The following is a 10,904-nucleotide window of genomic DNA, read 5'->3' on the forward strand; positions in this document are numbered from 1 at the left end:
AGTCTATGGTGTAATTGGTTACAAAATGACTATATTCACTTTACTCTTTAACTATTTTCTATTGCAGAACAAGAACAATAGCATACAAAAATGAGAAATACAGTGTTAACATTTTTTCCACATCAAAGGAATAAATCAGTAGAGTTTTTTTAATAAAAATAAAAATAAAATTTTTATATAAAAATTAGGGGATATAGAAAGAACAAAATTCCAAGGGATTCCAAAATTGCATACATCATTAGAGCTTTTTTTGTGTGTGTGTCTTTTAGGGTTTCTATATAATGCTTAAGATGAATTTTAAACAAATGAATTTTAGGCTAATCATTGGACCATTTTTGTTTGTGTACATGGTACTTCCCATATATTATAATTTAATAATTCTGCTCCAAAGTTTTGTTATTATTGTTGTAAAAAACTGATTTTTTAATTTTGTAAGTTTAAATATAAGATATTCAACATAAAACCAAAACATTTTGGACTATTTTCACATTACTTTATCTGGAAAAAGTAAGGAATTGCATCATCTTTTTAATTTAGCGACACCACTAGATGGCGGCATTTAAAGCTTCATGTTTTTCCCTCGTTTTCCACCTCGTGTAAACAAACCAAGCACCTTAGCCAATAAACCCGTGTCATTTACACAGAAATACTCTCCTCACACAGTCTGTATTATTTGCTCATGTCCAATTCTTCCTTTCCTTTGACTTGACCATCAGTAGACAGCAAAACAAACAGCCCAAAGCACAGACAAAACCTTGGAGCTGTGTGTGTGTGTGTGTGTGTGTGTGTGTGTTTTCTCTCAGGCTGTAAAGATGTAATATGCTGTTGCTTCCGTCTGCCGAGATACATCTTGTTAGAAACAGGCAGAGGAGGAAAAACCTTCAGAAAGTTCAGCTGAAAATGACCAGACCGTGAAAAAAGAAAATCCAATTACACAGAGACAGCAGCAGCGCCCGCAGAGAGCAAATAAAACCGCATTTTTAAACTTCAGCGTTTGCAAAACATGCCACTGTGATGGCCATGCGCTTTCGGTGTGTTTTGTATCAAATCAACAGTTCACCCAAAATGTACCATCTTTTCCCTGCTGAAAAAAAAACAGCTTAAACCAGCCGAAAGGTTGACTGGTTTTAGCTGGTCCATCAGGCTGGTTTTAGAGGGGTTTTGGCCATTTCCAGGCTGGTCTCAGCATCATGCAGTTGCTGCAGATTTGTCCGCTGCACATCCATGATGTGAATCTCCAGTTTCACCACATCACAAAGATGCTCTATTGGATTGAGTTCAGATGACTGTGGAGGCCATTTGAGTACAGTGAGCTCATTGTCATGTTCAAGAAACCAGTCTGAGATTCCTGTTTTAGCTAACAGGAGTGGCACCCGGTGTGGTCTTCTGCTGCTGTAGCCCATCTGCCTCAAGGTTGGACGTGTTGAGTGTTCAGTGATGCTCTTCTGCATGTCTCGGTTGTTACGAGTGCTTATTTGAGTCACTGTTGCCTTTCTATCAGCTGGAACCAGTCTGGTCATTCTCCTCTGACCTCTGGTATCATCAAGGCATTTGCACCCACAGAACTGCGGCTCACTGGATATTTCCTCTTTTTCAGACCATTCTATGTAAACCCTAGAGATGGCTGTGCATGAAAATCCCACTAGATCAGCAGTTTCTGAAATACTCAGATCAGCCTGTCTGGCACCAACAACCATGCCACGTTAAAAGTAACTTAAATCTTTCTTCCTCGTTCTGATGCTTGTTTGAACTGCAGCAGATCGTCTTGACCATGTCTTTGTGCCTAAATGAGTTGAGGAGAAATTTGCGTTAACGAGAAGTTGGATGGGTGTACCTAATAAAGTGGCCTGTGAGTGTATATCACTTTCATAAAGGTTAATTTTTCAAAAATGTAAATTCTCACCAAAACAATGAAATTATTTAATAACTGAAAAAGTGAACTATAAGCCTACACAACAAAAACACTCTAAAAAAATGCAGAGTTCACTATTAAACAAAAACAATTCCTTCATGTTCACTTTTTGCTTTCACAGATTTAAGTAGATTGACCATAAAACAAATAAGTTGTCCCAAAGAAATCTCTAGAGTTGTGTTGTTCTGGCTCATTTTAAACTAGTTTGAACAAGCAGCAAATATAATTATTTTGACAGTCTTCACTGCTACTCGCATTTATAAGTGAGACAAAGGCATTCACAGCTCTAGCGCCATGCAAAATTCTCCACTTTCTTTGAGAGAGAGAAAGAGAGAGAGAAATAGAGCGAGTGACCTTATTCTAAAGCTCTGGAGAGATGAAACTCTGCCTGCAGGACAACCTCTGCCTCACAATGACGCACTGAAAGGGTGCAACCAGTTGGAGATATTTATATCAGGGTTGTGTACATTAGATCATCAGTGGGTTCAGAGCTGCAGATGACTCATTAGACCCCCCGGTTAACATCTGACTGCTTCCAGTGGCAGTTCTGCGGTTCTGCTTCGGCACACGCTGTTCAGATCGATTCTTGGGGAAAAACCATTTCGCCAGTTCATTTCAGTCTCTCATGTTTCCGCTTCTAAATCTTTAGGTGGCTCTTTAAATGCAAATGAGCTGCTGCCGTCCCCCATCTCCCCTTTTCTAGAAGAGCGTGGAGCCTTTACATGTTGTGTCTCATTTACTGAAATATAAACAAACAAAACATTACCCACTAAACATACTATACAAAGCATACAAGGGTCCCTTTAAAGTGCCCTTATTATGCTTTAAGATTGTTGAGACATCTACTGTATCTACATGTAGGACAGATGGCTCTACTCTAATCTGATTGGTCAGATGTCACTGACTCTACACTTTGCCTTCATTGGTCAGATGAGTTTGGCTCTACTTTGCTCTTATTTGTTAGATGACTCTGACTGCTTTACTTTCATTGGTCAGATGAGTTTGGCTCTATCTTGCTCTCATTGGTCAGATGTCTCTGACTGCTTTGTTCTCATTGGTCAGATGAGTTTGGCTCTACTTTGCTCTCATTGGTCAGATGACTTTGGCTGTACTTTGCTCTCATTGGTCACATGACTTTGGCTCTACTTTGCTCTCATTGGTCAGATGACTTTGGCTGTACTTTGCTCTCATTGGTCAGATGACTTTGGCTCTTCTTTGCTCTCATTGGTCAGATGACTTTGGCTCTTCTTTGCTCTCATTGGACAGATGACTTTGGCTCTACTTTGCTCTCATTGGACAGATGACTGGCTCTACTTTGCTCTCATTGGTCAGATGACTTTGGCTCTTCTTTGCTCTCATTGGTCAGATGACATTGGCTGTACTTTGCTCTCATTGGTCAGATGACTTTGGCTCTACTTTGCTCTCATTGGTCAGATGACTTTGGCTCTTCTTTGCTCTCATTGGTCAGATGACTTTGGCTCTTCTTTGCTCTCATTGGACAGATGACTTTGGCTCTACTTTGCTCTCATTGGACAGATGACTTTGGCTCTTCTTTGCTCTCATTGGACAGATGACTTTGGTTCTACTCTGCTCTGATGGGTCAGATTGCTCAACTTTGCTCTGATTGGTCAGACAACTTTACTTAGCTCTGATTGGTCAGATGGCTCTACACTTCTCTGATTGGTCAGATGACTTTGGCTCTACACTGCTCAGATGGGTCAAAATGCTTTGCTCTGATTGGTCAGACGACTTTACTCAGCTCTGATTGGTCAGATGGCACTACACTTCTCTGATTGGTCAGATGACTTTACTTTGATTGGTCAGATGACTCTACTCTTATTGGTCAGATGGCTCTACTCTGATTGGTCTGACAGCCTTACTCTGATTGGTCAGACGGCGCTACTCTACTCTCACAGGACAGATGGCTTTACTCTCATTGATCAGATGGCTCTAATCTGATTGGTCAGATTACTTTACTCTACTCTGATTGGTCAGATGGTTCTACTCTGATTGGTCAGATGACTCTACTCTGATTGGTCAGACAGCTCTACTCTACTCTCACTGAACAGATGGCTTTACTCTCATTGATCAGATGGCTCTAATCTGATTGGTCAGATTACTCTACTCTGATTGGTCAGATGGCTCTACTCCGATTGGTCAGATTACTCTACTCTGATTGGTCAGATTGCTCTACTCTGATTGGTCAGATGACTCTACTCTGATTGGTCAGACGGCTCTACTCTACTCTCATTTGTTTGATGACTCTCGTCTGATCGGTCAGAAGACTCTACTCTGATTGGTCCAACGGCTCTACTCTACTCTCATTTGTCGGATGACTTTCGTCTGATTGGTCAGATGACTCTACTCTTCTCTCATTTGTGGGTTGACTCTCCTCTGATTGGCCTGATGGCTTTACCTTGATTGGTCAGATGACTCTACTCTGCTCTCATTTGTCAGATGGCTCTATTCTCGGATGGCTCTAGTCTTTGACTGGACAGATAGATCTTCCCTCTTCTAATTGGTCAAACCAAAAACCCATTACCATATCTAAATTTCAGCACTTCCTACCAGGAAGACAAACACATTTATTGTATTCTCTACAGAACTCTACAGACTCTCACTAACAGCTACACTACAACTCTGAAATTCACATGAAACAAAACACAACATTCATAAAAAACAGACACAAAGGTCAGCGCTGCCATTCCCATCAGCACATTAAATGAACTTCAGCTCCTGTCAGTCCAAACCTCAGGTGAAAAATGAAGGCTTTTCATCTAATTTAAACCCAAACCACTCAAAACGATGGCAGAGTGACATTCAGCAAGAAATGCGTGATATTCACAGTTGTCTTTTGGTCTGTTTCGCATCTCCTCTTGCAGCAGATGAAGAGGCGAGTGTGTTCATAAACGCCGGATGATGTGTTTCTGGAAAGATCCGCGACCTGCTGAATGCCATTGGAAGTCATTCAAGGGCTTCAGATTGCGGATAATCGGCTGTGAAGATCCTCAAAGGGCTGCTGGCGGACCTGCTGAGCGCAGCTGAGAGCGTGACGCTTCTCTGTGTATAATGAATGCAGGAAAACAAGCGTACATGACAGAAACCGGCTGCATGTGCTGGATGCTCACAGTGTTTTTATAGGAGGAGAGATGATGGACAGAAAATGATCCTGTGTTGACTCTCATGTTTCCGCTGTCCTCAAGCACACGTGCACTGGCATGACAAATCAGACACTGCAGACTGTATTTATTGTTATTATCATTTATGAAAGATGGAACATAAAGCTAATAAATGACATGCAACAATTTCTATAAAAATCTGATTATTTTAAATATAATGTATTATTATTATTATTATTATTATTATTATTATTATTATTATTAAATGCCAATTGGTCAGATGGCTCTTCTCTGATTAGTCAAATGGCTCTAATCTGCTGAGATTGGTCAGATGGCTGGACAGATTTTAAATATAATGTATTATTATTATTATCATTATTATTATTAAATGCCAACTTAATAAAAATAATTAAGATTTTAATGAGCATATTCAAATTTGAAATTATGCAAACAATATTTACATTTTATTAAAATATTGGTTATTATCATTAAAATGACAATAAGTTAACAATTAACAATAACTATTAATTTTAATATAAAATTATTATTATTATTATTATTATTATTATTATTATTATTATATTAATATTGATAATAAAACAAACTTATAAAGATGTCAACATAATAATAATTTAGAATTTTGATAGGTTTTTAATTATTATATTTAAAATTGAAATTATGAAATTAGTTATGTACATTATATAATTACTAATATTTACAATAAAATAATAATAATATATATTTTTATTAATACTATTATTATAAGTGAGACACTGCGGTTTGTATTTATTATTATTACATATTGTATTTATTAATATTATAATTTATTAAAAGTGGAACATAAAACTAAAAAATAACATGCAACAATTTCTATAAAAATCTGATTAATAATTTTAAATTTAATGTATTTTTATTATTATTAAATGCCAACTTAATTAAAACAATTTAGATTTTTAATGATTTATTAGCATATTTAAAACTGGAGTTATGAAAAAATATGTATATTTTATTGAAACTGTTAAGATAATTAAAAATAAGATAATAACCACAATAAATTATTTTTAATATAACAATTATAATAATAATTAAAAATATTATTCATATAAAAAAGACTATTATAAAGTTATTTTTATTTGTAGCAATTTCTTATAAAGGTGGCAAAATAATAATAACTTAGATTTAATAATTATAAAAACTATTATACAATTATATTGGTATTTATTGACAATTAGCATATACTTTTTAAGTACTATTATTTTATAAATAATAATAGTCTACTCCATGCCAAAGTAGCTGCAAAGTACTTTTATTATTGTCATATTTGTAATATATTACAAAGAACAAAAGTGCATTAAATGTGGCCTTACTGTGCAGATATTTTCAGCTGTATTCTTTTCTCAGCCTCGTCATTTATAAGACAGTGTTTCGGAACAAAAATAAAACAAGTCGACCTGGATAAAGTGAGGAGAAAGCAACTTAAACTAGGACAGAAAGTGTGCAGGAGCAGCTGAGAGCAGGAGTAATGAACACAGAGACGCTCTGAACACAGGTCAGAGGACAGGATTCAGGCCTTCAGGAAACAGCGCTCTTATTAAACCACATTCACATTTATTAAACTATATAATTCCAGTATGGGTGGCTCAGTGGATAGCACTGTCGCCTCACAGCAAGAAGGTTGCTGGTTCGAGTCCTGGTTGGATTAGTAGGCATTTCTGTGTGGAGTTTGCATGTTCTCCACGTGTTGGTGTGGGTTTTCTCCGGGTGCTCCGGTTTCCCTCACAATCCAAAGACTTGCACTATAGGTCAATCGGGTAAGCTAAATCCGCTGCGTAAAACATATGCTGGAATAGTTATCGGTTTCGTCCGCTATGGCGACCCCTGATGAAATAAGAGACTAAGCCGAAGGAAAAGGAATGATTGAATAATTCCAGTGTTTAAGTTGGAAGAGTTGGTGGTTCATTCCGCTGTGGAGACCTCTGATGACAGAAGGGACTAAGCCGAAGGAAAATTAATGATCGAATCATTCCAGTTTAAGTTAAGACCTAGCTTTTAAGATTCGCTGACCCTAAATGCAGTGTAAACATCGGCCAAATGAATACATTTACAAAAACATACATTTAATTATGCCAATAAATCCAAACTAATCTATTATCACTGTTGCTTTCACAAACAATGAAGGTCAATGTGAGATTTTGATCTACACTCTGAAAAATGATGGGTTATTTCAACCCAATTTCAGGTGTAATATGGACTAACTCAACTGCTGGAAGTAGGGTTCGCTGCAGCCCAGAGACCTCAAAGTGGGAGGGACTTAAACCACAAGTAGGTTGGGTTTAGGTGGTGTAGATATTAATAAAACACATCAGGTTACTGTGAGGTTGGGTTTAGAGTTGGGGTAGGCGTAGACATTCATAAGACACAATATTGGACTCATGTATACATGTACAAGACATTAAATAAATAAATAAATAACTCCAGGTTTGTACAGCCCACTTGGAGCTCAAATCCCAACCACTTGGAGCTGGCTCTGACCTCCGTTTATTCCCTTCTCAACTGCTGGGTTAATTTTTGGAAATGAATGAATGGGGCCATATTTAAGCCAATGTCCGGGGAAGTCCATACACTGTAAAAAATGCTGGGTTCCGCACAATTCCTTCATGTTTTCCCAACACAAATCAATGACAGTATGTTTACTATCATTTCTTTTACAAATTTACAACATAAAACAATTAAGTTGTCCCAAAAAAAAAATTAAGATTTGTGTTGTTTTAACTCATTTTTAAATAAGTAGATTGAACAAGCAGCAAAAGTCGTATTTTTGCTAATAGTTTACACAATTGGGATTTAAATAATCCAACATTTCTTAAATGTACTTGTTGTTATTAATCATAATAAAATATTTGCATAACAATGCATTTAAAATAAAACCTTAAAACATTCATTCATTTTGCTTTGACTTAGTCTCTATTCCAGAGGTCGCCAAAGCAGAATGAACCGCCAACTATTTAACCCAGTACTGGAAAACACCCATGCACACTCATTCAATAGTTGCCACAGCCATATCACCCTGCAGCCCAAGACCGGTTACTCACTGAAGCTAAGCAGGGCTGAGCCTGGTTAGTACCTGGATTGGAGACCACTAGGGAACACTAGGTTGCTGTTGGAAGTGTGTTAGTGAGGCCAGCAGGGGGAGCTCAACCTGAGGTCTATGTGAGTCCTAATGCCCCAGTAAAAGTGAAGGGGACACTACTCTGTCAGTGGGCGCCGTCTTTCGGATGAGACGTGAAACCGAGGTCCTGACATTCTGTGGTCATTAAAAATCCCATGGCACTTCTCCTAAAAGAGCAGGGGTGTAACCCCGGTGTCCTGGCCAAAGTCCCTCAATCGGCCCTTACGATCATGGCCTCCCAATCATCCCCTTCCACTGAATTGCCTCAATCACTGTCTCTCCACTCCACCAATAGCTGGTGTGTGGTGAGCGCACTGGCGCCGTTGTCCTGTGGCAGCCGTTGCATCATCCAAGTGGATGCTGCACACTGGTGGTGGTGTGGAGAGACCCCCCTCATGATTGTGAAGCGCTTTGGGTGTACGGCCATACACAATAAATGCGCTATATAAATACACATTACATTACATTCACACACCCACTCAAACACTACGGGCAATTTTGTTTGCCAAATTCACTTATTGCACATGTGTTTGGACTGTGGGGAAAACCGGAGCACCCGGAGGAAACCCACGCCAATGAGGAGAGAACATGCAAACTCCTGAAATGCCAACTGACCCAGCCAGGACTCGAACCAGCGACCTTCTTGCGTCGTCCCACATTAAACATATATATTTTACCTCTAGTTGACAAGACATTATTGGTCATTTATTTCAATTTAGCGGAAAAAGAAAGAGAATAAACACTATACCGTCAGTTTCTCAGTTTAATTTAGTTCAATTAAATGTGATGAACTGAATAAACACAAAAATGTGGTAAAACATAAAAACAAAAATACATTTAAAATCAAAAGGAAGGCTCTAAAATAACACTCAAGTCATTACAGCGAGGAGAACTGGGGTGAAAATGTGAAAAACATCTATCTGTCAGGTTGTGTGTGTTAAACTCGGTGTGCGGATGAAGACTGAATGTGGACGAGCTGCAGGCGAACATCCCTGAACACACCAGCGGACACACCGACATACAGGAGAGCAGCGCAGGGAACTGGGTTATTCGCACACGCACACACACACACACACACACACATAAGCAAACATACATAACACACAGCCTGTCACACACAGAGATTCATTCTTTGTGAATTGTGGGGACATTCCATAGGTTTCCATTTTTTAATACTGAAAAACTGTATTTTTTTTTAGAACGCTAGCACAACACTATCCCTAAACCCAACCCTTATGGAAAAATGTGCATCATACTTTCTCCAAAAAATCCCTCTGTATGATTCATAAGCCTTGCACTAATGGGGACATGGGCAGTGTCCTCATAAGTCACTTTCTCCTTGTAATACCTTTGTTATACAAGTTTGTGTCCTTGTATGGCACGAAAACAAACATGCACATACAAACTCTCATTCTCACACACACATACACAAGTTCTCTTTCTCTCTCTCCCCTCTCTCTCACACACACATATACATACACTCTATATGGCAAGCTGGTTTACCATTTAATCAACCCAGGCTCATTCTGAAAACGTACCTCTATATACATTTTTGGAGAGCACCAAACACCAGGAGATACGTTTTTGGCTGTTTCTGCTTTCGTGAATCCACCAGAGAGCGCTGTGTATGCTTTTTGAGATCTTACACTTCTCTCGCAAGCGCCATTCACACCTGCTCCTCTCGCATAAATCCACCAGAGGCTGTTTTTAAAGACAAACCTTAATCAAAATGATTTAGTTACTAAGTTTACCGTACGTTAATATCACTACAATATTACGGACTAAAGATCCGCTGTAAATGCTGCTCTCCGAGTGTAAACATGTAAACACCCAATCACACTATTATCGTCACGTAGAATTTTTGCCGCATTTTGTGACAGGATAGTCTATAAACACACGGCTTTCTAACGCTACCTAACTAGTGCATATAAGTTACCGAACAATGCTGATTTTTTTTCTCCTATTCGCCGTGCGGTATCTAACATTGCATTAAAACTACACTCTTCCAGCAGTTCCTCGCATCCAGTATCACGTTTGTCATAGGAGGCATGCATAAAATGTTCCTGAGTGAAAGTAAAGCGCCAAACTGCAGTTAAAGTTGACAAATTAAGAATTTGGCAAATAATTTGTTTACTGATGTCAATGAAAACGTTGCTGTCTTTCTCCTCTGCGTCTGTGCGTTGTTTTGCCACACTCAGTGTGTGCTCAAAACGACACAAGGGGGTTTCATGTCCCTTTAACTCCATACACTAGCCGCATTTCCACTGTCTGGCCAGTGCGAGCCAGGGCTTTAATCGGGCCGGGCCAATCGCCCGGGAGGTTGAGCAATGAGGCCGAAATCATGTCGCGTTTACACTGTCAGGCTAGTAGCTCGCAGCGCATCACGCAAACCTCGCCCCCAGAACGTCCCCCGAATCAAAACGTCACACAATCCGCCCACTTCGGCGGGAATCAGGCAGATAATGCACACCATCACATCATCACGAAACCATTCAAATAAAGACATCCAAAACAAACAAATGACCCGTTATGGTTCAGCATTACATTATATGTCTGTACGCACAGGCCTGTGTTCTCATTCACCATATTTATTTACTCACCGACCGACTGTCGGCATCGAAATCGAGTGGTCTCGCCACTAACGGAGGGACCCAGCGCAGTGAGCGCACCAATCCATATTATAAAACCACAGAAATTCTCTGTT

Source organism: Danio rerio, chromosome 24 (genome assembly GCF_049306965.1).
Source record: "Danio rerio strain Tuebingen ecotype United States chromosome 24, GRCz12tu, whole genome shotgun sequence".
Classification (NCBI taxonomy): Eukaryota; Metazoa; Chordata; class Actinopteri; order Cypriniformes; family Danionidae; genus Danio; species Danio rerio.